The following is a 23,399-nucleotide window of genomic DNA, read 5'->3' as shown; positions in this document are numbered from 1 at the left end:
ATCAATCAAAACATTTCAGTTGGCAATCATTTTCCACACCATAACTCTTCATCATCATCTATGCACAACAGTGCTTCATCTTTGCTGGGTTTATTTCCTAGATATGATGGATCTAACATCATGATTGATTCCACTTGACCTTGTTGTTCAAGTGGTAAATAATTGTCTCTAGAGTTGCAAAAAAAAAAAAAAAAAAAAAAAAAAAAAACAGGTATAAAAATGTCATTTGAATAGAATTTTCTGTTATTGCGTGGAGCACCGTGGTTTGCAATAGTATCTTTTCATTAATTGCGATAGTCGAGTGCTTTTAATATTACTGTTTCAGAAGGGTGGTTACTGAAAATGTTAAAAGATAAAGCACAGAAATGTCAAGTTTTTTCATCAAAATAAGATGAAATTTGTGTATGATCATTATTTTAAGGCTTTGATATGCCTCATTTTGAGTATTTTAAGTGATTAGACAAATGGTTAGACGAGGGGGGGGCAGTTGAAGGGGTGAGGATCAACTGATATTTTTGCCAGAAAAAGTTCCACTAAATTAGAATTTGTACTAGGTTTTGTGAGTACACATAGGGTTTGCAGTAAAAATGTTCATCTCTTCCTAACCTCCTCAGGAACGGATCCAGAGATATTTTCTGACAGTCTCTTTGTTTATCCCTCCTTCATTTTTGACCGTCTTCCAACAGAAAAAATTGGATACCCGACAATGTAAACTTGAAAATCTGACCGTCTTCCGGAAGACCAAGAAGACACCCCATCCGCCCCTGCTCCTTCCCTTCCACCCCTTTTAGACATTGCTGCCAATAGAAATTCAGTATTTAAAGGACTAGATAAGGAGATGTTGACATATTTAATTGTTGAAAGGAAAACAATCCCTTTTAAAACATAATTTTTATGGATGATTTCTCAGTGTCAGCTTTAATACTGAATGGAAATTACATCACCTATTTGCGAGAAAATAATGTTCCCTTTTGAATTAATGTTTTATTGATAACAAGAGCCATTGGAATCTGGTGAAGGAAAGTTTTGCAAGATGCTTTTTGGTATTGTTTTGTTGGAAATCAAAATGTTTTTATTATAGTTATTCATACAGAAAAAAACAGACGGCTGTTGATACTGAATACTTTGTACTTTTACTGCTGAAGTTCAACTTGCAATTGTGAATATCTACCATGAGATTTGCCTTATAGCTCCAAATCAATGAGAAATGAGACAAAAATGAACATTTTCCCCAAAAATATCAAGAATCAATTACAAAGGCACTTTTGTTGATATTCTGTAGTGATGGTAAGCTCTTATCTAATCAGAGTAGATTTTGTTATCCAGGTCTTGACTTAGTGTTAGCGTGGTGCATTCTTAGGTCCATATAGTTAGTTTTCCAGTTTTATCATGGAGTTGTGAAATATGTCGCATTCATAATTGTTTTTATCTGGTTCTAATTATCAAAGTAAGTTATTTACTACTTAAAATGAAAATAATTTATATTGGCCATACATTTTATATTCAAGTTGAAGTGTTATAGACATTTAAAAGACTACTTGCCACTTGGACAATTTGGAGGATGTGGAAGGTGCAAGGCATTTTAATTTCACTCTCAATTTTGTTTTTCTGTATTAGAAATATATCACTATTTGAAAAGATTGAAAAGTGTCGTATATTGCAGGTGATTTCAGTATTTTAGATGTTTTTGAAGTCAGAATATTTTTGATCACGGCAAAGGTGCGTGGTAATTTAAAAAAAAAAAAAAAAAGAAAAAAAAATAGATTTTAAATTCTGTGTGTGGTAAGGTATGCCTGCAGCAATTTTCCAGTAAGACTTATAGAAGTTGACAATGCCATTTGCAACCCGAGATTCAGTACATGATAGAGCAGGGCAAGTGTAAAACAATGTTAACTTGACTGGAATGGCGACCCTTTCCTTACTTGGAAAAAGTCCTGTTCTCAACCAACTCTGAGTACCGTTGACTTGTTCAATTACTGCCTCATTTTGTGAAGTACTAGAATTGTTTTTCGTGACCTGTATGAGCCCATTTTTTTATTATTATTTTTAGCAGACTTAGATGGTTTCTCCTTGCTGGATTTTCGGGATGGCAATTTCGATACATTTGTTGTTGAATCTGAAGAAAGTAAGAAGATGGCACAATTTCCATAGAAGACACATTTTACAAAAAAAAAAAAAAAAAAAAAAATGAAAAAAAAATTACACACCAAATGAATTTTATTTTCATTATAGAATTTTTAGAATTTTAAATCTTTTTTTATTTCTTTTTATATTGAGTATACAGTCAATAGGTACAAGTGGACAGACAGATAGAAAGAAATATTTTTGTAAAACACTTGATTTAAAAATGAAATCTTTCACACTTGGCTTCCAACTTAAAAAGAAAAGGGGAGACACCATGTGACAATTAAAATAACCTGTAAGTCCAGTTATAACTTTATAAGATTTATGAATGTAAAATACAACTGAATGACTTAATTTTTGCAGTATGAAAAGAAAAGAGTGAAGTTTTTTTAGCATGAGTACTCAGAATGGTTAAGCCACCTTCATTATGTGTCAGTTGACCCCAGCGACTCCGCTCGAAATTTATCAAGAGGCGACTACTTTACCGGCGGCCAGCTGACTCCATTTGTGGCTGCAGACACACAGTGCAAATATATCAGTCTAAATAAGTGACAGCGACATGTAATATCATTGGCAGTGAAATCAGTGTGTGCGAGAGCTTATTTTAGGTTAAATACCACCAAAGGGCTGTCACCGACTTTTCTTTAAAGCTCGTGATTGATTGGTCTGTACCAGGTGAGGGGAGCACCTCATCTGCTCTGGGCCTTGGGGTGTGCCCACACTGGGTTTGTTTGGAACGAAAGTGAAGTGGATTGGTTACAGTGGTGCTGGTTTTTGGGTCTTGGGTAGTCTTGTGTGAATGCGGCTGATGTGTCATTGTGGACAGAATGAAAGCGAGATTTTACTGTTTGGGAGGAAGGGAGGGGGGTTCTTGTGAAATTTTATAGATGAAAGTGATGATATATATTAGTAAACTCAAGGCACATGTCATAATTTTCTATTATGGTATTCAGTTCTTTGTTTGGTTTGAAAAAATGAGCAGTTTATATGATTGAGATATAGTAGTTCAGCTTTCACACACAAACACACACACACAAAAAAAAGCTTATCAAATGTACAGGATATTGAAATTACCCAATTGCTGCTCTCACACAGACCTTTTTTTTCCCTAACCTGCCAATGCTGTTTGGAAGTGTCACATGAAGTGCAATTAAGTGTTTGGACTCCTAAGTTCTGTCAACTGAGTTGTGAGTCATTCCTATCCCACATCAAGAGATACCAGTAGAAGAGTGATTGGTCTATCTGAACTCCCTGTTACCGAGACTTGGCTTGCAACCCCTTGGTGAAAACAAAATTTTGCCCATTCTTACCCCTTTCAAAGTTGGTGCTACGACAATTTTTCGTTAGTCTTTTTTTGATAAATTCATACATCAGTTCTAATGAACCTTTTATTGGAGCCTTTTTTTTTAGTTATATATTTGTTAGAGTGGGTATTTAATAGGCTTTACCATTAAAAATGGAGGATAATTGGTATTATCCCATGCAAATAACCCAGTGTCTTGTGACTTGGATGAAAAACAAGGCAGACTGATGCCTGCTGTGTGACAAGGAATAAAAGCCCACTGAAATTTATCCAGGGATATTTTTCTGGCTGTTTTCTTTTTAGTCGATTCACAGTTCATTGCACAACGTACAAATTCATGATGTTTTGGGTGTCATTTTTGTATTGCTTTCTAAGAAGACATCACAGGGATGCAGGGTTTTATAAAGATACTACTGAAATGTGAACTCCACTTCGTAAGAATTCTGACACATTTTGTGAGTCTTATGTATAATGTCATACAGTGCCAATAACCTTTATTTAGGCTGTCTTGGATGATTCTATTTTATCTCTTTAAAGATGAAAGTCTATATATATATATATATATATATAATAAAGAAAATACTTTTAAATGTGTACTGTGTTGAATCTCATGTTTGCACAATTTGCAGTATTTCATACATATGCCACTTAATGTTCAGAATGATTTTTTTAAAAGGCAGCCAGATGGAATTAAATAAGGGAGAGAGAGAAGGAAGAGGGGGAGGGGGTAAAGACAGAGAAAGAGAGGGAAAGCGGGTGAGAGAGAGAGAGAGAAAGTTATTTATTCACGAAGTGCATATGAACATTAAGTCGTTATGGTATTGTGATGTTTAATTTTAAACTATTCTCCCTTGGGCAGTGTAATAAATGTCACCTTTTTATGGTCAGAGGAAAGAGGCTTTGTGATAAAAAGCTTTAAATGCAGCTAAAAATATAACTTAAAAGCTATGAAATAAGTTCATTTTGATTGAGGTATTACTGGTTCACTTGAAAAATTATCTAAACTAATGTCAAAAAAAAAAAAAATGAAAAAAAAAAAAAAAAAAATGAAAAATGGTACCAGCATATTTCGTATAGTTACTTTTATAAACCCATTTAAGCAAAAAAAAAAAAAAAATTATTATGAATGCACGCAACTATGTTCAGTTTTTTGTCACTTGGTACATTTAAGGTGTGTCTCATCCGTTTAAATATCGTGTTGTGTCATTAACATCAACAACACAGCTGCCATGTTAAAAGATGGCTGTAAAACCTCTAAAATGCTCCCAGACGTGCTTCAATTGTTAGATTTCAAAAATGAAGACAGGTCAGGTCATTAGGTAATCCATGAGAATTCCTTGAGACATTTTTACTTTGTTAGCAGATTCTTGTTGAAAAGATGTGGTGAAACAAAAAATTGTCTGTGTTCTGTAAAAGAGTCAGTTTTTGGCTGCTTTGATGTATTAGTTTTCATGTTTTAATCTTGCCACGTGAAGATTGAATGAACTATTTCACAAGGTTCTACTCACTGAGAGCCACAAAGGTGGCAATTAATATAATTAAATAATTCATTAATCTTATGTTTGTTTGTTTTTCTTCCTCAATTTTCATTAAATTTTTTATCCATTTTCTTTTTTTGTATTAATTTTCTTTTTATTCATTTCAAATCCAGTGCTATGTTTTGAAGTACTTGTTTTGAAGGACTCGGTATTTGAATGTCCATCATTTCCCTTTGGCCAAGCCACATTTTTAGACAGCTTTACTCCTTTTCTCCACAAGGATCGAACCACCATCTGTGATTTGGTGTTCCAAAGTATTTTTTTCCCTTAAAACTAATCCTTTTAATGCAGTTTATTTAATTCTTAAATCAACCAAATCCCAGAACTTGATTTATATTGACACTGAAATATCGCTTCTTTTCCCATTTGCCATTTTCCCACATATTTTCCCCTCTGTTTGGCTATGCATGGCTGTGTGTATATTATGCAACACTGACTGTTTTATGGGCAAAGATACAGGTAGACATCTGTACAATATATACAACAGAAGAGAAAAGGAGGAGGGGAAATCAAAGGGAGGCTGAGGAGATTAAATAGCATTCTGTTTGTGCATATCATGTCTGAATTGAAAGTGTAATTGAACAACCAATAATTGGTGGCGTGTTTCAGATACAACCAGACCCTTCTTGTTGTCATGGCTGTCACCAGTGAAGTGGAGTCCAACCATGTATAGATCTCCTCCTATCTTATAATCTTCCTATTTCATTTCTTCCTCCCTCTTCACTCCTCTCCCCCCTCCCGAGACCTGCAGTGAACCAGGTATGAGATTTTCCCAATTATCAATGGATTTTTGACTATTTGGGAGCCAAAAGTGTCATTGGCTTAAGCAGTCCCCTGGACCCAGCGCCATATTTTCTGATTTTTTCACTAAATGGTCGTCTCATCCCTGTTGTGCCCCATTACTAAAATTACATCATCGTTGAGAAACGTTAGAGACAGGTGTTGGTATGAAGCTGTGAGGGAGCTGTACGAGGCTGTCTGATGTTCCAAGGTTGCCAGGCTAGAAAATTATTACGTGGGAGGACAAGTGCCTCTTCCTCTTCTCCTTTATGTGATCTTCAGGTATGGCACTTCAAACCGGTTTACACTGGCCGAAATAGGGTTTGTCTGTAGGATGTACCTATTCCTATAATGTTTGAAACAAAAATTGTCATTTTTTCAAATTCTGTTTGATCTGTTCATCAGAAATTATCAGTTTTCTGAGTCTGAGGTGGAAATATTTTTTTTGAACAAACTTCACCAGAGTTGGAAAGTGGTGACATCTTTGGGGTTTCCCAGGAAGAGACGTTCTCCTTGTTGACATTCCCTCTTGTCTGGTAATTTATCTGCCATAAAATCATTTGAATATCTGACATGGGCCAAAAATGAGAGTAGGATATGGAAAATAAAAGCACTGATATATGGATTAGGGATGAGGGGCATAATATTAGATATTGAGGATAAACATTGATGACAGGGTAGATAAGTAGATGAATTTGACACTCAGACAAGGTCAACCGCATTAAGAAATTGAAACTTTTTTCAAGTGGGTTTTGTTTACATTACTTAGGAATAACAACTGTTATCTTGGAGTAAAGTTTATGGCTATTACAAAAAAAAAAAAAAAAAATAAATAAATAAATAAACATAATTTACTTTTGATACTTCCCAAAACAATGCTTTGTTAGCAATTAAAAGAGGATTTTAGAGTTCTGCAAAACAAGTTTGTTTCCCTTAAGAGACAGAAATATCATAGTTGCAAATAGAAAAAGTTTTTAAAAGAATGAAACATTAGAATGAGTATAGCATTTAAAATATTTCAGTTACTGCTGTAGCAAGTATAATCAGCATCCGGGAGGTCTTGTTTGAGGAATCTTTGTTTGTTTGAACAATGTTGGAGGATATCCATGTGTCTACATCCTTGTCTTTGTCTTTGGATATCTATTTCATCAGTCTGTCTGTCCTTTACTCTTGTTCTTTTTTCAAGGTGTCTGTCTTATAGAAAATGTCCCACTTCAGTTTCAAATCCACAGTTGTGCAATACCTGTGCATGAAATTATTTTTCCTATATTTTTCTATGAAGATGTCAGATGATAAAGAACATTATTTTCATAATTTCTTTCACTTGATATCCTCCAGGTCTGAACAAAAAATAATATATGATGTCATTTCTCCAAAATTAAAGACCATGAAACTGTGGTTTGAAAAACATCCACAAATGCTAAAAAGTCAATTAATCTCAGAAACTTTGATGCCTGCCAAACTAAAATTAGCACAACCTAAAAAAAATAAATAATTGAATCCAGTGCGGTGTGCGAAATCAAAGAACAATTACCATAATGTCTACTGGTCACTTGTGGTCATCAGTCAAGGTCAGCTGAGGACAGTTACCTGGACTGTCTGGACAAGTGAAGACAAGATGGACATATTGATAACAAAGAGGTGTTAATGACCCTCCTGCTGGCCTGGTGTTATCTTAAATACTTAACACCTCCATGTGTGATAATAGGCCAGTGGTCATTGCTGGTTTGGACGCTTAACACTCCAGCAATCGAAAGATTGGTGATCTGGGACCACCTGAAGAAACACAGTGACCAAAGCTGTAGTGGTAATGACCATTTGATTTTTTTTTTTTTTTTGATGAGGTTGGAGTGAGGAGAGGCTGACCAATGGTCAGTGCTAGTTTGATCTCATGCTAGTTTGATCTCCCTGTTGGGAGTCTCACTAGATTACTGTCAGCTTGGCCGGCTTAAGCGTCTGTCCCGCCTACTAAAAGCTCTAAGGGGGTAATTAACTATGGTGTCCGCTCGGCTGACTGCAATTTAGCCTGAACCCCCAGGGAGTTAGGTCCATCTAAAACTTAATCTTTAGATCGATCTAAATCTCTGGGAAAGCACCCATAGAAACCTACATAAGGGGCTGATCCACAGATATTTTGTGACAGTCTTCCAAATTATCTTTGTCAATCCATCCTCCATTTTAGAGTGTCTTCTGGCAAAAAAAAAAAAAAAAAAAAAAAAAAAATCCCTGTCAATGTAAACTTGAAAAACTGACCATCTTCCGAAAGACCCAGAAGACAGCCGAGAGGCTGAACAAGAGATGCAGAATTCACCAATCACAGCAGGCAGATATGAAGCCAGGCTCAGCAGGATCAGTTCACCATCTTGACCATTAGACAGACACAACTGACCACATCTGTGTGATGAGTCAGTGACAGAGACAAAAAAGTCGGAGGTGATGTTGATTAACCACAAATATATCTTACAGGCAACCTGTACTTTTGAAGCCCTCTCCACACAGGATTCCTTTTTTGGGGTTGGGGGGGGGGGGGGGGGGAGGGGAGAGAGAGGCACAAGACTTGGACTTGACCGCTGTAACTGACCACAGGTATTTGATGGATGGCCGAGAAGGAGCTGTTGATAGCCCTGGCTGATAACAGGTGTGAAAATGAGTGATTAAGTGGTCATGATAGGCGTTAATGGTCATCAGCATGGAAAGAAAAGTATGGTTGGTGCACAGACATTTTGAACACTTAAAGAAGATCAAAATAAATTGTTTGTTGAAAAATTCATGATTTAAGTCACTTGCAGTTAAAACTTTGGGGAGTGAATCCAGGTCACAGTTTTGAAGGGCATTGTATAGCTTTTGGGTATGGCACACAAATCTAGATCAGTAAAGAGGGTGAGGTATATTTAAGAGCAAACAACTTGTCCCTAGAGGTAGACATGTGTTTACTCTTTGTTTATTATTATCATAAAATGGAGGTAGAGCACAGTCATTTTCAAAAGTTCGAAAAAATATTGTGGTGGAGAAAACTTTATTGAGGGCTGTTTAGAATTACAGAGCAGTGGCTTAAACATCGACTTGTTACAATATTGTTCATTTATCTTTGAAGGAGTTGATGAGCAGAGATATTTTTAGATTTGATTGAAGTGTCCCTATGATGATGACTGCATTGATGATGATGATGATGATGACAGTGATACTGCTGCTGCTGATGATGTTGATTGCTGGATTAAAGTGTAAAAAATTAATGAGGGCAGGGTGGAATGACCACTACTGACCATATCCATTATTGCCATTAGTAGACACAAGACACCAATCACTATTAGCTACGTTGGCTTATTGACCAGGCTTTCCCAGAAATTGCGTCCCTTGGGTTTTAGGAAACAGCAACATGTCTGCTGATATTGCCTTGGTTGGGATATGAGTGTTCTCTAATAAGATGGATTTAAGGTACATTAAGGTCCCAATATTTATTATTTTATAATAGTAATTATTTAAGAATAATTTACTAATTTGTTTGTTGATTTATTTATTTTTGATTATAGTTTTTGTAAGTGCAAGTTGCTATTTTTCCCAAAAATCATTTTGTGTTTTTTTAGCTCATCTATATAGCACTTACTGTAGAGTTTTATGTAGACTTCAAATAACACCAACATGTGAAGGATCAATAGATGAGAAATTTTGCAATGAGAGACCATAATAAAATTACATCTTTACGACAAATGTATGAAAAAAACTGTCGGAATTGTAAGGCATTTCTTCTAACTCCTGCTGTGCAGTGAAATAGTAGATAACCTAACTTTGGGAGTGTTAAACATATATAATATATAATATGCAAATGCTAATTGTGCTTGCAACCCACCCTCTCACATTAGGGAACGGGGAGCACCTGACTGGAATTTTGTTATTACTGGGGGAAAAAAGCACTTCCAATGCTGTCTGCATCTGTCAGCTTGTGAAGGTAGCACATGAGCCGAAGCAGCTGCGAGGGCAGAGTGACTGCTTGCGTTTTTCTTACGAATGGCGTAATGGTTGTGGTAATTATCTCATAGGTTAAGCATCCTTTGGGGTGTGACCTGGAGAGATGGACTGGCAGAATGTGGGCGGGGGCTTGGGGGGGGGGGAGTATTGTTACTTTGGTGAAGAGTAATTAAGTGTTGTTGTGTAGATCTGTAAATTTCCAACATGTTTAACAGCATGTTTTCTATTTCTAAACCCCTCTCTCTCTTTCTCTCTCTCTCTCATATGACACACCTCCAACACGTACCAATTTTCTCTATGAAAAGGTTCATGGCTTTTCCAGTTTGAGCTCAGAGAGGGTAATTGGGATGCCCTTTCCCTCCCCCCCCCCATAACCCCCCCTCCAACCCCCCTCCCACCCCCACCACCATAAGTACACATCTCAACACTCCTCGATCTATATCATCTTCAGACCAATCTTTTCAGAACTTGCCACAAAATTAATAAATCAGGAAAAAAAATGATCTGGGTGGTCTTGATCCAAGGTTGATACGTACCTGTACATGATCTATGTACCCATGCTCCCCTGCAGGTGAGAAATATCAGTATCCCCAGGTGAACGTGAAATTAGATATACAACAAGAGTTGGTCATCAATTATGGCAGGGTTTTTTATTTTTATTTTTATTTTCTATTTTATGTGTATTTCTTATTTGAAGTATGATTTTTTTGGCTGTCGATTACTTTCTGTGTCCTGGGTCTTATGGGTTGTGTGTGGAATGAGAAAGTACATTATGAATGATAAAGTTGAACATTTTCACTGTATTTTGAATAAGAATAAACATATTCACTGCATAAAAAAATGATAAATCTGAAATGAAAGGAAGGATATCACCCAATGATGTGATCATTTAGTTGATTCACTGAAGTCAGGAAATATACCTGATTCTAATATATTCCAGGTACAACTCCTATAATTTCACTAACAAGAGCATTCTAGAAGCTGAATTCAGTCCAGTGATTAATTTTTTAGAACACAAAAAATTTCCCCCATCCTCTATTATGTAACGGTGTTATGGAGCCCCCATCTGCTGGATGTTTAATGAGGTGAAAGATAACGCACATCGTAGATGTTTTTTATGGTAACGGCGAAGCAGGTGACAGGAGTGAGTGTTTTCTTCTATTTCTGTCGAAAATTGGCACCAGAAACATGCAATGAATTCTTAAGTAGGGCAGTCAGCTGGTTAAGGGATTGAAGTTAGAATAACGCAGGTGTTCGTCCTTCTGGCTCCTCTGCTCTTCACTTCTACATACTTTGTACCTATTGAGATAAAATGTTGTCTTAGGATCGACAGGGTCTCTTTATTTATGTTAGTATTAACAAGTAAGCATTTTTTTCTCAGTTTTTTTGAAAAATTGGAAAATGTTTCACATTTGGTCTAATTTTTCTCCAATGCTGACCTACAAGAATGTTTTACCAAGGAGATAAGGTTGAGGCATGTTGGGGAAGGAAAATCGGCAACTTTTCTTGGTGCTTATCAGCCGACATTTGCCTCCATTTCTCACTAAGAAATTCCTGTTAATGTCGAAGTAAGGTCAAAACAAGGTCACATCAGATTCTGAGTACCTAGGAGCCAACTGATGAGATTATCAGATTTTCCCAGCCTGAGAATAAAAATAAAAAAATTAAGGGATATATTTTCTTTTGTAACAGTACAGCTAGGTAGTTTGAGAGAAACATGTTTTATAAATTGTTCAGATAACCATGATGCTCTCAGATGTTGACTTTTCCTCAGAGATTTCCTGGAATGTTGTGGTACGTCCAGAACAAGGCTAAAGAATATTCTTAGTAACCGAGCCTGACATATTGCAACCCTTTATAGCAGCTGGGGGAAAAAACAAACTGCATTTTTCTCGGCTTTCTTGATGGCAAAGAGTGAGAGAGATGTTTCTGCCAAAATTCCTATGCTGCAAAGATGAGTATCCCAAAAGGTGCATACTTTTAGGGTTGGTATGAATTTATAGGCGGTGTGTAGTTTGAAGTATTCAAGGTAAAATGCAGCAGGCTTTTTCATCATTAGACAAATTTCTTCAATTTTGACCCCCCCCCCCCCAAAAAAAAAAAAAAAAAAAATTATTTAAAAAAAAAAAACAGTAGTAAAAGATGCATAGACGGTCATTTGGTACACCTACATGGTACACTCCTACAGCTTATCTTAGATTTTATTTTTGAAAACTAATGAAGTGTTTGAACTCTTTTATGTATTGTATTAAAAAGCATGGTTGAGAAATTCATTTAGAACCACTATAATTTGCCCATTTGTGTACTGGGATTCATGTCTAACTTGATTTCCTCACTCTTGTGGTTTTAGCAGGTTATTCCAGTTTTGACTAATGCAAACTTCCGATGGGCGAAGAAGTGTTTTAAAGAAAGACAGCGCAGCCTGCTTGGGTTATAAAAAATCCTGGTCTTATCTCCAACCCTGAGCCAAAACTGTGAAAGCAGTGCCAGTGTCCCTTTGCATATCACAAATAATATTTTAGTTAAATATTCGGATGATTCAGTATATTATAATGTTTCGAAGTGTGTAAAGTATACCATGGTAAGCTTTCTCTATAACAAGGAGTAATTATTTTCAGCTTTGATGTAATTTACCTGTATCAAGCTGGTGACAACAGGATAGGATGAATAAGTAATTATTTATTTAAATTATTTATTTAATGGACAATTCTGTGGTTCTTTGCTTTTTTTATGTTGAGTTTCTGCACCAAAATTTCTTCCTCTTTCTTTCTTAAATTTTGAGGGTTGTAAAGGCAGCTATCACTCCCCTGAATATTAAATGCACAGTTAAAAGATGACCTTTTCAAAAAACAGTGACAAGTCTTTTGGCATGCCATGAGTTATGTCACCCAGATTTTAAAATTCATTATCTTCCTATTAATCCTGGCCCTAGGGCTGTTTAAAATGAGAAACACTTGAATCCTAATTGGTCTTCATGAATATTAAAGGGGGATAACTCACTAAATTCAAAGGTAATAAAGAAATTATATTTCCCAAACTGTGCTTTGTCGTTAATGACAGAAATATGAAAGTTTTGAGCAGTCAGCAACGCCATATTGAAAAGTTTGATTCTCCGAGTATAAGTAAAAATTATTGATACAACTGGCAGAAGAGAAATATATGAAAGATTACAATGGATGAAGTGTGAGGACAGTTACTGGAATAGCTGGGTGGAAAGCATAATATAAAGACAAAGAACATTATTTTAATTATGTTAAACAGTTTTTCATTACTTTGTGCAGGAAGGAATAGAGTTAAAAGGGAGAGAATTAATCTTCTTATTTTTTCAACATAAAAACTGTTAACAGCAGTGTTATTGTTTTTCTACTTCAGAGCAGTATTGTGTTAAATTGCACTTTGAATTGTTATGCTTTAATTAAAAAGAGAAATAAAGGGCAAGTGTATTTGTGACATAAAATTCGGTGCAAAGTCACAATCCGAAATTGAAAGAGAAGGGCACCCAATAACAAAGTGAATGCAAGATGTGTCAAGTGTGTTCTGCAAGGTAATGCTTGGCACATTTCTGAAATAAAACTGAACTTGGGATTGGCAATTCTGCATCTGACATGGAAACCGAAAGAGCAAGAAAAAATATTTGGTGCTGTGAGTAATAATCACAAGTTTTCTTTGAAAAATTGAACTAAAGCGAGGTGATGAAGTAAATTCCCATACAGCATAACTAAAAAAAATGAAAGCTGGAAATATAATTAAACTTTTAAACAAAACAAAGTTTTTTTTGTCATCAGAGCTCAACATATCCAGTTCAGGAGTCATATGATAGGCAAATAAAAGGTGAATAAAGCTGTAATATTATCTCTGCAATTTTTTTTCTTGGAGAAATCAGTGTGGGAGTAAAGTTGATATCAGATGAAGGAAATGTTTGATAGGTCTGCTTAAAATAGCCAGTGACATCACGTCTGGAGCTGGAGGCGACACTTTATCCATGTCCCGGGGCATGGACAAAAATCTTCACTGCCCTTTTATAGGATAACACATATTATCCACAATTAGGGCCAGGGTGTTCAGGAATTGTCACCCTGCAACATGGATTTGGACCTTTAGATTGTATCCGAAATGAGGTTGGTAAAAGTCAAACAAGTCCCCTTTGACTATGTGAAAATCTTAAACAAGATTAAACTCCCAATCCCCCCATCAGAGACGGAGATAAGACGCAGTTGCTATGACCCAACAAGTATGCCTCACAACGCAAAGAGGTTTTATGTTTGCCTAATGGTTGGAAAGCTAATATACTCCTGCTTGCCTGGCTGCCTGCTTGCTGGCCTTCTTGCTTGCTCGCGTAGGCATAGACAAGGCACACGCAATAAATGAGAAGTGAAGCAGAAATCAGCCTGGGTTAGTTAAACTAAACCAAATGAGAAACGAAACACAGGGGCTTGGCGACAAAATGGAAAATGAAGAAAACGGCCCAGAGAAAAATTTCTTCAGTTTGGATTCATCTTTGCAAACTTGCAACATGCCATGAATAACAAACATGAACTGCACAGTCTGAGTTAGACTAAAGAGGGAGAATCATAAATATTCCATGCTGGCAGTCCCTATTTTCTCCTTTGTTATCAGTATGCAAACCCTGTAGTAGTGAGATAAATAAAGTCAAGTTGTTTATTGAGGTTGCCATTGTACACTTCCTCATGGTGGAGATAGATGTATCATATTATATATAATTGTTTCAGAATGTATCTTTATAGGGCAGGCACATGTGATTGCTATTTGAATATCATGTGTGTAACTGTGTCAGAATGTATCGGGTTTTGTCTATACTGTTGCCAGGGCCTGGACTTTTTTTTTCTGGGCTGCCTGCAGGTATTGGTAGGATATTACTGTGCAGATCTGCTGAATGGACTTTATTTAAAGGATAGAACCTGTTTTTGTATGCAGACCAGAAGCTGGAGGGGGGGAGGGGGGGGGGGCAGTGTTATATTAAGTATTCCAAACCCAGATATACCAGTTATGCTCATGTCTGTCTGTCTGTCTGTCTGTTTTATCTCATCACATTGATATACAGCAGTTATCAGTTATGTCTATACAGTTTACAGGGCCCTCTGTTCAGTCAGGTTTAGCAATCGCCTGCCTGAGGATATGGTCAAATTGTTTATTTGTTAATGTACAAGTCTTGTATGTAGTCTGTTTATCCCTTTGTAGCATAGCATACAGTTTGGCTGTTTCCATTATCCATGGTTCTCCAATAGTGCGCGGCCCCAAGATTTGTGAGGTCGCAAGGCGGCCTGCCTGCTGGTATTATGCTTGTCTGTGACCTGACGTGACCTTGCTAGAAGTTAATAGCTTGCACATGCGTGGTGGGGATCGCTGAGGTTTGAATTGCCTGTCTACTTAGGTGTTCAGTCTAGGTGGGGCTTCATAAGTGACTCGCGCACGCTTTTCAGCTTCATCGTACGTACATCCATACTTACCCGGCTGCAGGCGGCGTATTTATACATTTCTTCTGTGGATTTTTATCCCCGAATACTGCGGCATAGCGTAGCTTCAACATATATTTCTGAACAGTTGCTTGATTATTACTTTATAATATTATTACCACTACTTTCTACTATCACTTCAGCGGGTACAGCAAGGACTGTTTAAAGAATTGCTTGAATTGGGAAAAGGATCTGGGTGAAGTTTCAAGGTAAGACCAGTTCAGACGTGTCCTGAGTATCCTTAGTATGGATTTGTCCTTAGCAGCAATTAGATGTGAATGTCATGCTCAAGCACTACGGTCGCCTATAGAGACACATCCATGTTGGGGTGACGTGACTCAGTGAAGGCATGGCCAGATAAGGTTATTGATACAAAGCTGGGGGTTGGCTACACGTAGCTTTAGCTCGAAGGACGCGAGATTGCGAACACGCCATGGCGGAATACTTGACTTACTGAAGACCATCTTTTTGTTTTAATGTACAGCTAATACACTGAATAATTTAGAGGAGAGTTTGTGTGCTGAAACGAAAAGTGCGCGTTAGGATTTAGTTTCATGGTCATTTGTTTAAGCTAACCGTATTTTACAGACTCGCATGATTTAGAATTCTCTCTCTGCGAGATCGGGATTGACGTTGCAGAGTCCCCAAGGCTTACTATCAAGCCATGTCTTGGTTCATTTTCTTACTTGAGATATATGGTGTGAGAAAGCACTGTCTGGCCTTTAGTCAACATGAGATATTTGTAAGCAATTCACAACTGAAAAGAGCATGTCCTTTGGCCATTATGTACACAGTCTTCTGTCCCCTAAGAACATGTGGTACTAACATATGTTGAACAAACTGTATGCGGAGACAATGTGTATTTAAACTTAGATAGGGATTTTTTCCTGTGGAAAGTGAAACAATAAAAATCAATTCATTTGTGAAGGGGGTATGCATGTTTAATGTGATACAAAGAGGTGAAATAGAAATTGAAAGGAATATATACATACAAATTCACATTTTCTTCTTTCGTGTCTGAATTCTTGCTCATATGCTAAAGATTTTTGGGGTTCAATAAAAAGCAGTTGGTTCTTCCATGCTAAAAATATATGTAGCATAGTTACAGAAAAGCTAGATCTGTTGTCGTGCTAGACCAAGCAGATAAAGAATTAATATCTTGCTTTTTTTTTTCGTGATTAAAATGCATCACTGTCAACGTGGCAGCAACTGGTGCTGCAAGCTGTAGAGACATACAGTTTAAGTGGAAGTTATATTCTCCCTGCCGTTTATATTGATTTTGCTTCGCATTTTGAAGTCAATGGAACTGGGTCGAATTAAATGAAACCTTGGTCTGACCTGAAGTGTTGTTACAACAAATAGCTGGTAGCCCCGTGCGCTGGTTGTAATACAGGGGAAAGCCTGTTTTGTGTAGGGTTGGATTGCATCGGAGTGTAGACTTTTTTTCCTTCTTTATATCAGGACTGTTGAGACTGGTTCGTAGCCTGCAGTCTGGGCAGCTCTAGGGTCTATTTAAAAAGTGTTCGATTACTTTTCAGTGCAAAGTTAATGTGGTTATTTTATACCATTATTTGGTAGGTGATTAGGCATATTTGGATTACTGAAGAGATGAAAGTTAATCATATTTGTTGGATGGTAGTTTGCCCCGATGGCCCCGAGCTAAGATTACTCTGTATTATGGAGTTTAAATTGAGAGTTAATTATTCTTTGAGGCTCTGGTGGTGTGTCTTTGTAACATAGGTGACGGATTATTTACGTGTCCCAGTTTTTTGTTCACGGTAATAAAAGGCAGGGCGCTACCCGTGTTAGGCATCGTCATTAGTTCAAGGAGGCCTTTGCTGGATCACTGAACCTTTCCCTGTACTTAATACCTGATACCTTTTTTCCCTTATTAATTTCTCTTCCATTTTTTCTTTTTTCTTTTTTTATTTTATTGAGACACATGTGAAATGAGTTTTAAGTATTTTTACAGTACTTAATTTAGTTCTTACAGGAAACGTGGTTGCTGCCAACAATATGGTCAGCTATTTTAAAGACGTTTCCATGTGTACCTCATACTAATTTTGGACTACTTTCCGGACCACATCATAACTCCGTAAATTGTTTTTGTGAGAGGGACACAATATCTGCTTTTTAAATTCATTATTGGTGGAATACAGTATACTCAGTGAGGACACATTCAACTTCCACTGGTGTCAAGGAACTCAAAATATAAATAAACAATCTCTTTGAAGTGTTGCCTCACTGGTGTCGTAGTACCACCGTCCTTGTTTTCGTCTCCGATAATCCTTTGTTAAAGCCAAGGTTAAGCAAATCAAAATCACAATCGGCAGGCACCTTACAGGCATAATGGTTTATTGGAAATTGGAAGCGGGGGTATTTTTTCATCCTTGTTGTTCACAGCTGACGCGGGGGTCATTCTGAAAGGTAGCGACAGGTCAAGCAAAAAGATGGCCCTGAAAGCCGGCTGTGTTGGAGCTCCATAATAAATGAGAAGTAGCGACATTGGTGAGTGCAGAATAGGGTATTTACAGGTTTTTAATGACTTTGGTACCACAATGCTGTGCTGGGGTGACTCAGTTTTGTGCCGATATATTCAGAGAAGTTAAACAGACTGATCGCGGAACCTTTGTCATATGTGGCCACAATTAGTCGCTACCCGCTCTCCGTCTGTCAGGCCTGTCTGTTGTGGTAAAGTCACCACATCTTTTGTACTTAGTATTACATCCATTACACAATGAATGCAACCTTACAGCATAAATCCTTAGAACAGGAAACCTATTGTAAGGGATTGTCTCTGAAAATATTATAAAAGGAAATGTTTGATACGATGTGTTGGCACTGTGACAGTAACTGACTTGGTTTGGTGTTTCTCCATGGATTCGGTGGAGATCCTGGAAACGAGTTTAAAAATGAGCTGACTTTGGAGTGACGTCTGCTTGGAATTTATGTAACTTTCTGTTGTGTTGAGAAGATGTGACAGATTGTTGTATGTGAATGTGCGTGCAAGCGTACCTGAGTGTGCATGCGTATGCACTTGTGTGACCGTGTAAATGTTCTGAATATATGCATAAAGAAGATGTAATTTATTTCAAAAGTTTTCTCTTTGTGTAGTTGTGTTTCTCCATTAAAGAAAGTGGATTAGTGGTTTCATTTCTCTTGATTATAAGATTAATTCGTTGTTTTTCTCTAATCCTCTGGGGAAGATTAATGACATCTTTCCAGACAGTGGTGTGTAAATTAATCTGCTTGATACTTTCTACAAGTGATATCACAGGCCTATCCAACTGCCAGACTCGGCACCGAAGGATCCAAAATTCACGCTACCCATTTTCAAGGTGTGTATCAGTACCCGCTTTTTAGTATCAGATGCGGCACCCTCTTGCCGGTTACGTGATTTGATAGCGATGATTCTGAGCGGGGCTGGAAAGTAGTGTTATCTCATCAATATTCATGTGGTACTGCTATTTTCCCTGTTTTATGTAAGAAATCGAATTCTTTTAACGTAAAGTGCAGGTTTGAACATAGCCAACGATGTTATGCAGTAGTAAGTATGTTTTAAGTCTGGCAAAAATAAAAATAGATGTGTATATCCTCGCTTAGCTAGAAAATCACCATAACATTTAAAATATAATCATCTGCTTTATTGTTAACAAAAAATGAATCACGTAACTTACTGAAATTATATGATTTTTTCACTGGTTACATCTGCCGCGGTATTGTTGTATTCTTACGACTCCTACTTGACGAAAATGAAGCAAGATACCCGAATGGCAAAATAAGCTTGTGGTCGTTGTACAGAATTTGTCCCGGGGGAAGGTTACTGTGAGATGCGTAGATGGGTAGCGTGATCCGATCTGCTGGTGAATTCAGGAACATTCGCTGTTGAGTCTGGTAGTTGGGTAGGCCTGTGTCATTGGAGATTGAAAATGAAACAAGGAATTGTTTTGTGGGATCTTAATTTATATTGAAGAAAATGTTGGTAAGATTGGAGAGTCATTTATGCTTGAGCTTTGATTAAATAGTTAAGAGGGAAAGGAAAAGTACAGTCGTTCTAAATAACAAGCTTTAGAAAAATTGCTAAAAACATAGTATGAGATTTGTCCTTCCATTTTACCAGTGGAAAGAAAATATTTTAATTTCAGCAAGTGAATGTCTGAAAGTGATTTCTGTTTTGTTACTTTTCCGTACTTAGTAACTTCCAGTGAATGGCTTATTACAGTAATAAATAAGTAAATAAATAAGGAATTAATAACAGAAATTGATATAAATAAGACTGTAGTAAACTGATATTGACTTTCTTTTCAACATCTGCTATAATATGATTAAAAAAAGAAATAGAAGTGAGTTATTTTATAAAATATTATGTTACGTTCTGGTACTAGTTCCATTATATTCCAATGTGAAATGAAGTATTTCTATAAAAACAGGTAAAAATACTTTTCTTCATTTGAATATATTTTTCGGCCCATGCAGATTATTTCCCTTCCTAATTTTGGTTTTCAGAATGTAGACAAACAGACATAAGTCACAAGGAACAATTTGTTTGCTAGCTCACGACCATTGGACCAATAAAAATGGCATTACCCTTACCCTCCTCACTGCTTTGACTACAAAAAAAAAAAAAAAAAAAGGAATAAATAAAGAGAAAGGAAATGACAGGGCATACTGTGTTGGTTAGTTCTACCATTATTTTCCAATCGCTGCTCGTTCTCAGCTTTAGGCGTTGCTTTGATAGAATTACTCAGCCAACGAAGCAGACAGAATAGTGGGGAATGTTAGGAGAAGAGGCAATGTCTTGGAAACAATGAAGAGTCATCCCGCATTTTAAATGGGGGTTGATTGACGCAACACTGCCAGACGTTTTCCTCCACCCAGGGTTTCTCTCCAGGCTGGCACTTTACAGGAGGCTCAAATGGGAAAGATTGAATGTTTGTACAATTTCCAGGGGTATATATTATCAGAAATGTTTTCAGCCGGAGGGCTTCAGAAGGAGAGTGCTCTGTGGAAAGACTTGTCTCCCTTTTTAAGCTCCCTTTTTAAGCTCTCCAGTGAAAAGAATTGAATACTTATTATTAATATTATGCACTCCTGTGTGTGTGTGTGTGTGTGTGTGTGTGTGTGTGTGTGTGTGCACTATAAAGTTTATCCCCATTGGCAAAAGGGCATACAACTGTAAATTGCAAATTTGAAAACTGAAAGTTTGCCAGAGCGGGAGACACCACGAAGTGTCTGTTTGTGTGTTTACCTGTTATCATTGATATATTGATAATGTTGGCATGTGGCAAATAAAGAGAAAGATAGACCATTTTACGGTTAATTATTTATTTATTTATTTATTTATTTATTTATTTATTTATTTTGTCTGAGAAGCATAGTGAAAGCATTTATACTAGGTGGGATGTCACGTAGATCATGACAAAAAGGCACGGCAGTTAATAATTTGTCATGACGCTGCAAAAAATAAAATCCAAATTAATAAAACCAACAACCTTCAACAGCTTTATTTACCAAAACCAGCACTATGACAACAGGCAAATTTGTTACACAAATGGTTCAATGCCGCTGGAAAATATTTATGGTTTGTTTGAAAATATTAATCCAGTCATCGTTGTGTTATGACTCGGAAACAGCTGGCGGTAACGGCCTCCAAATGGAAGTAAAGAGCAGACGGCAAGATGAGCTTATACCAGTTTTCCAGTGAAAGCTTCACATTACATGAAATGCGATGAATCCAATCATGCTGTTACAGTAGCTGTATTGAGTGCAGCTACTTTTTGTGATAATATAGATCTGTCTTATCTATTCGGGTTATTTTCGAGAACCTCGGCCATAGTGGCACTCCATGTTTCACCAAGCAGAACACAAGTACACGCACGCGCTGATAACTTTGACAGAAAGTTATGAATATTTCAAATTGGGCCTCTCATCTTTCTTTTTCCTTTTTTATTCTGTAGGTTATATTCTGTGGCAGTCTTATTTTCTTTACCACATGATGAAGGTCAATGTAAGGACCATTCGGCAAAAGTTCATATGTGGAATTATGAGATTAAGGTTTACAAAGGAGGATGTGCTGACCTTGGTCGAGGTGACATGTCTCTGGCGCTGTTGTTTCATTATCCTCATGGCAGGGCTGTCAGTTACGATTACAGAGCCCAGCAACATGGATACAGTGGCTGAAAATTCCATTATGCATTCTTGGGTGCTTGGGTATAGTTTCAGGGTGTTGTGTGATTTAATGATTCTTTGAAGGATGGTGTTTTTATTATCCATGCTCTGGGGCCTCAGGCTCTGGTGTTGGCTTTTGAGGGATGGATTACCACTGCATTAAAAACATGCTGGTCTTAGCAAATATATAAGAACATGTTTTCATTGATATACCCTTGAATGGGTGATGTATTGATGAATTGAGTATTGTAAACGAAAAAAAAGGCCCTGATGTTTGAGTCACCAAATTGCCAGTGAAACAGAATATATGTTTTGCCATTTACAAGGTTGTTTCTTCTCTGTTTGCAAAAACTGGATATGAAAAGGGTGTGTTAAATGTTTGGCAGGATAATAAGCCGTAAGGATAGTTCTGCGGCTATTTTCGTTTCGCCTTTTGTCCAGGTTGTCAGGTTGAAATAAAAACTTGTTTCAATGAATATGTGTGCTTGACTGAGCAGCTTCACACAAACACTATATCGAATTGCATAGGATGAAAAAAGGCACTTAGCTGGGAAGATAAAAAGTGGAGTTAATGGGCGATAAATATATATTAGTATTCAAAATGGCGGAAAGAAGCAGGGAGGATGATCATGTTTTGTAGATGTGATGGTTTTAACAAGATGGCGTCATTTGTTCTTGAATGTGGCTGTTACACGAGAGATTAGCGTGATTGACTGACTGGTGCATTGTGGGTATTTTAGTGGTTTTAAGTGTTGTCTTTGTTTTGAAAGGGAAAAATCGGGATAATTCCACCGATACATGTTATCTTTTTGTGTCAATACAGGAAATGTGTAGATGGAAAAATGTCTACGTCACTCGAAACCATTGGAACTTTATATATGGCAAAAGGAAATGTCTGAGATTCTTCAGTTATTTTTTATATCAGAGAGTATAAATCCTAGTGCGTGACTGTAACACCGTCCTAATTATTGTTACGGTTTAAATTATTATTACTGTTATTCAGATACATATTTTTGACCCTGTGCCTGTTTACTTAATATATTTACTGACTAAACAGTTCAGTTGATGGGCTTAGTTGGAAAGTTGCAGGAGTGAGAAAAATGGAGGGTAGTAACAAAACACTTTCAAATATTTATAGGGCTCATTCCCAATAGAATTATCATTCTACATAAATCAATCCAACTCCGCAGGGACTCTTGCTAAATGCAGTAAAATGAACAAAATAAAACTCCCCCACTTGGCATTGAGTAGAATACAGGAAAGCTGGTGATTAGATGAGTACGTTGGAAACGAGAAGAGTATTAATCTGTTAATCTGATTGCATTCAGTGACAATTCCCACGGAGTTGGATCGATGTTTGTAGAATTCTAGCTTCATTGTGAACGAGCCCTTGAATACTGTGTCTGGCACCACAAGAAGCTAGGCAATCAAACCGCGTGCTTCAACACATAAATTTATTTGATGAATTGTATTAATTCAGTGTATAATTAAATTGGACCAGAAAAAAAAAACATGGCGCCTTTCTGGGACTATAGCAAATTGCATCGCAGCTATCTTCTGATAGCTATAGATAGTGAAGGAATTTTGTTTTGGCAATAGTAATATTTGGTGTATATTTAGAACAAATAAAAAACAGAACATGACATACGTGGGAACTTTTCAGTTTTTTTTTTATGGTACCACAAACTTAAAAACTATAATTAAAGCTTATAAAATTGCATCATTTTAACTTCTGTGGTGAAGGATATTTCATTATTAAACCAGGTTGTATTGGGATCCTTCATACTTTTGAAGTTTGTATGGTATTCAGAAAAATAACACACTACAAGAAAAAAATATATAATTTTTTTTTCAAATGGATGCTGGAGTTGTGATCTGTAATTTGTCACAGCATGAAAAGTTTGACACGTTTCCATTCCAAACGATGATTTGGCAAATTTGTTGCTTAAAATAGGGTAGACGCTGCTTTCCTCATTTTTTCTGCGAAGGAACGGATAAAATGACACAACATGGAAATGAATATTGAAAAGTGTAGGACAATGGTTA

At 36.8% G+C, this 23,399-nt stretch overlaps 1 protein-coding gene across 16 annotated transcripts in view; it reads left to right on the top strand.

Moving 5' to 3' along the window:
* LOC106171214 (muscleblind-like protein 1) overlaps nt 1–23,399 on the top strand; it is a 130,732-nt gene that overhangs the window by 28,015 nt on the left and 79,318 nt on the right. For 10 of the 16 annotated variants that reach the window (XR_015331315.1, XM_086996880.1, XM_086996876.1 and 7 more), the window contains exon 1: nt 15,123–15,394. The exons of 4 other annotated variants lie outside the window; for them this stretch is intronic. The gene's annotated coding sequence lies outside the window, so the exon portion shown is untranslated. Of the gene's footprint in view, nt 1–15,122; nt 15,395–17,180; nt 17,694–23,399 lie in introns of those variants that run through there. 2 more of the 16 variants (XM_086996868.1, XM_086996873.1) reach the window with 2 other exon arrangements.

The sequence above is a fragment of the Lingula anatina genome, chromosome 10 (assembly GCF_051362555.1).
Source record: "Lingula anatina isolate TDL-2025a chromosome 10, LinAna3.0, whole genome shotgun sequence".
Classification (NCBI taxonomy): Eukaryota; Metazoa; Brachiopoda; class Lingulata; order Lingulida; family Lingulidae; genus Lingula; species Lingula anatina.
Note: the sequence above shows the minus strand (reverse complement) of the source record. Positions and strands in the feature narration are given on the sequence as shown.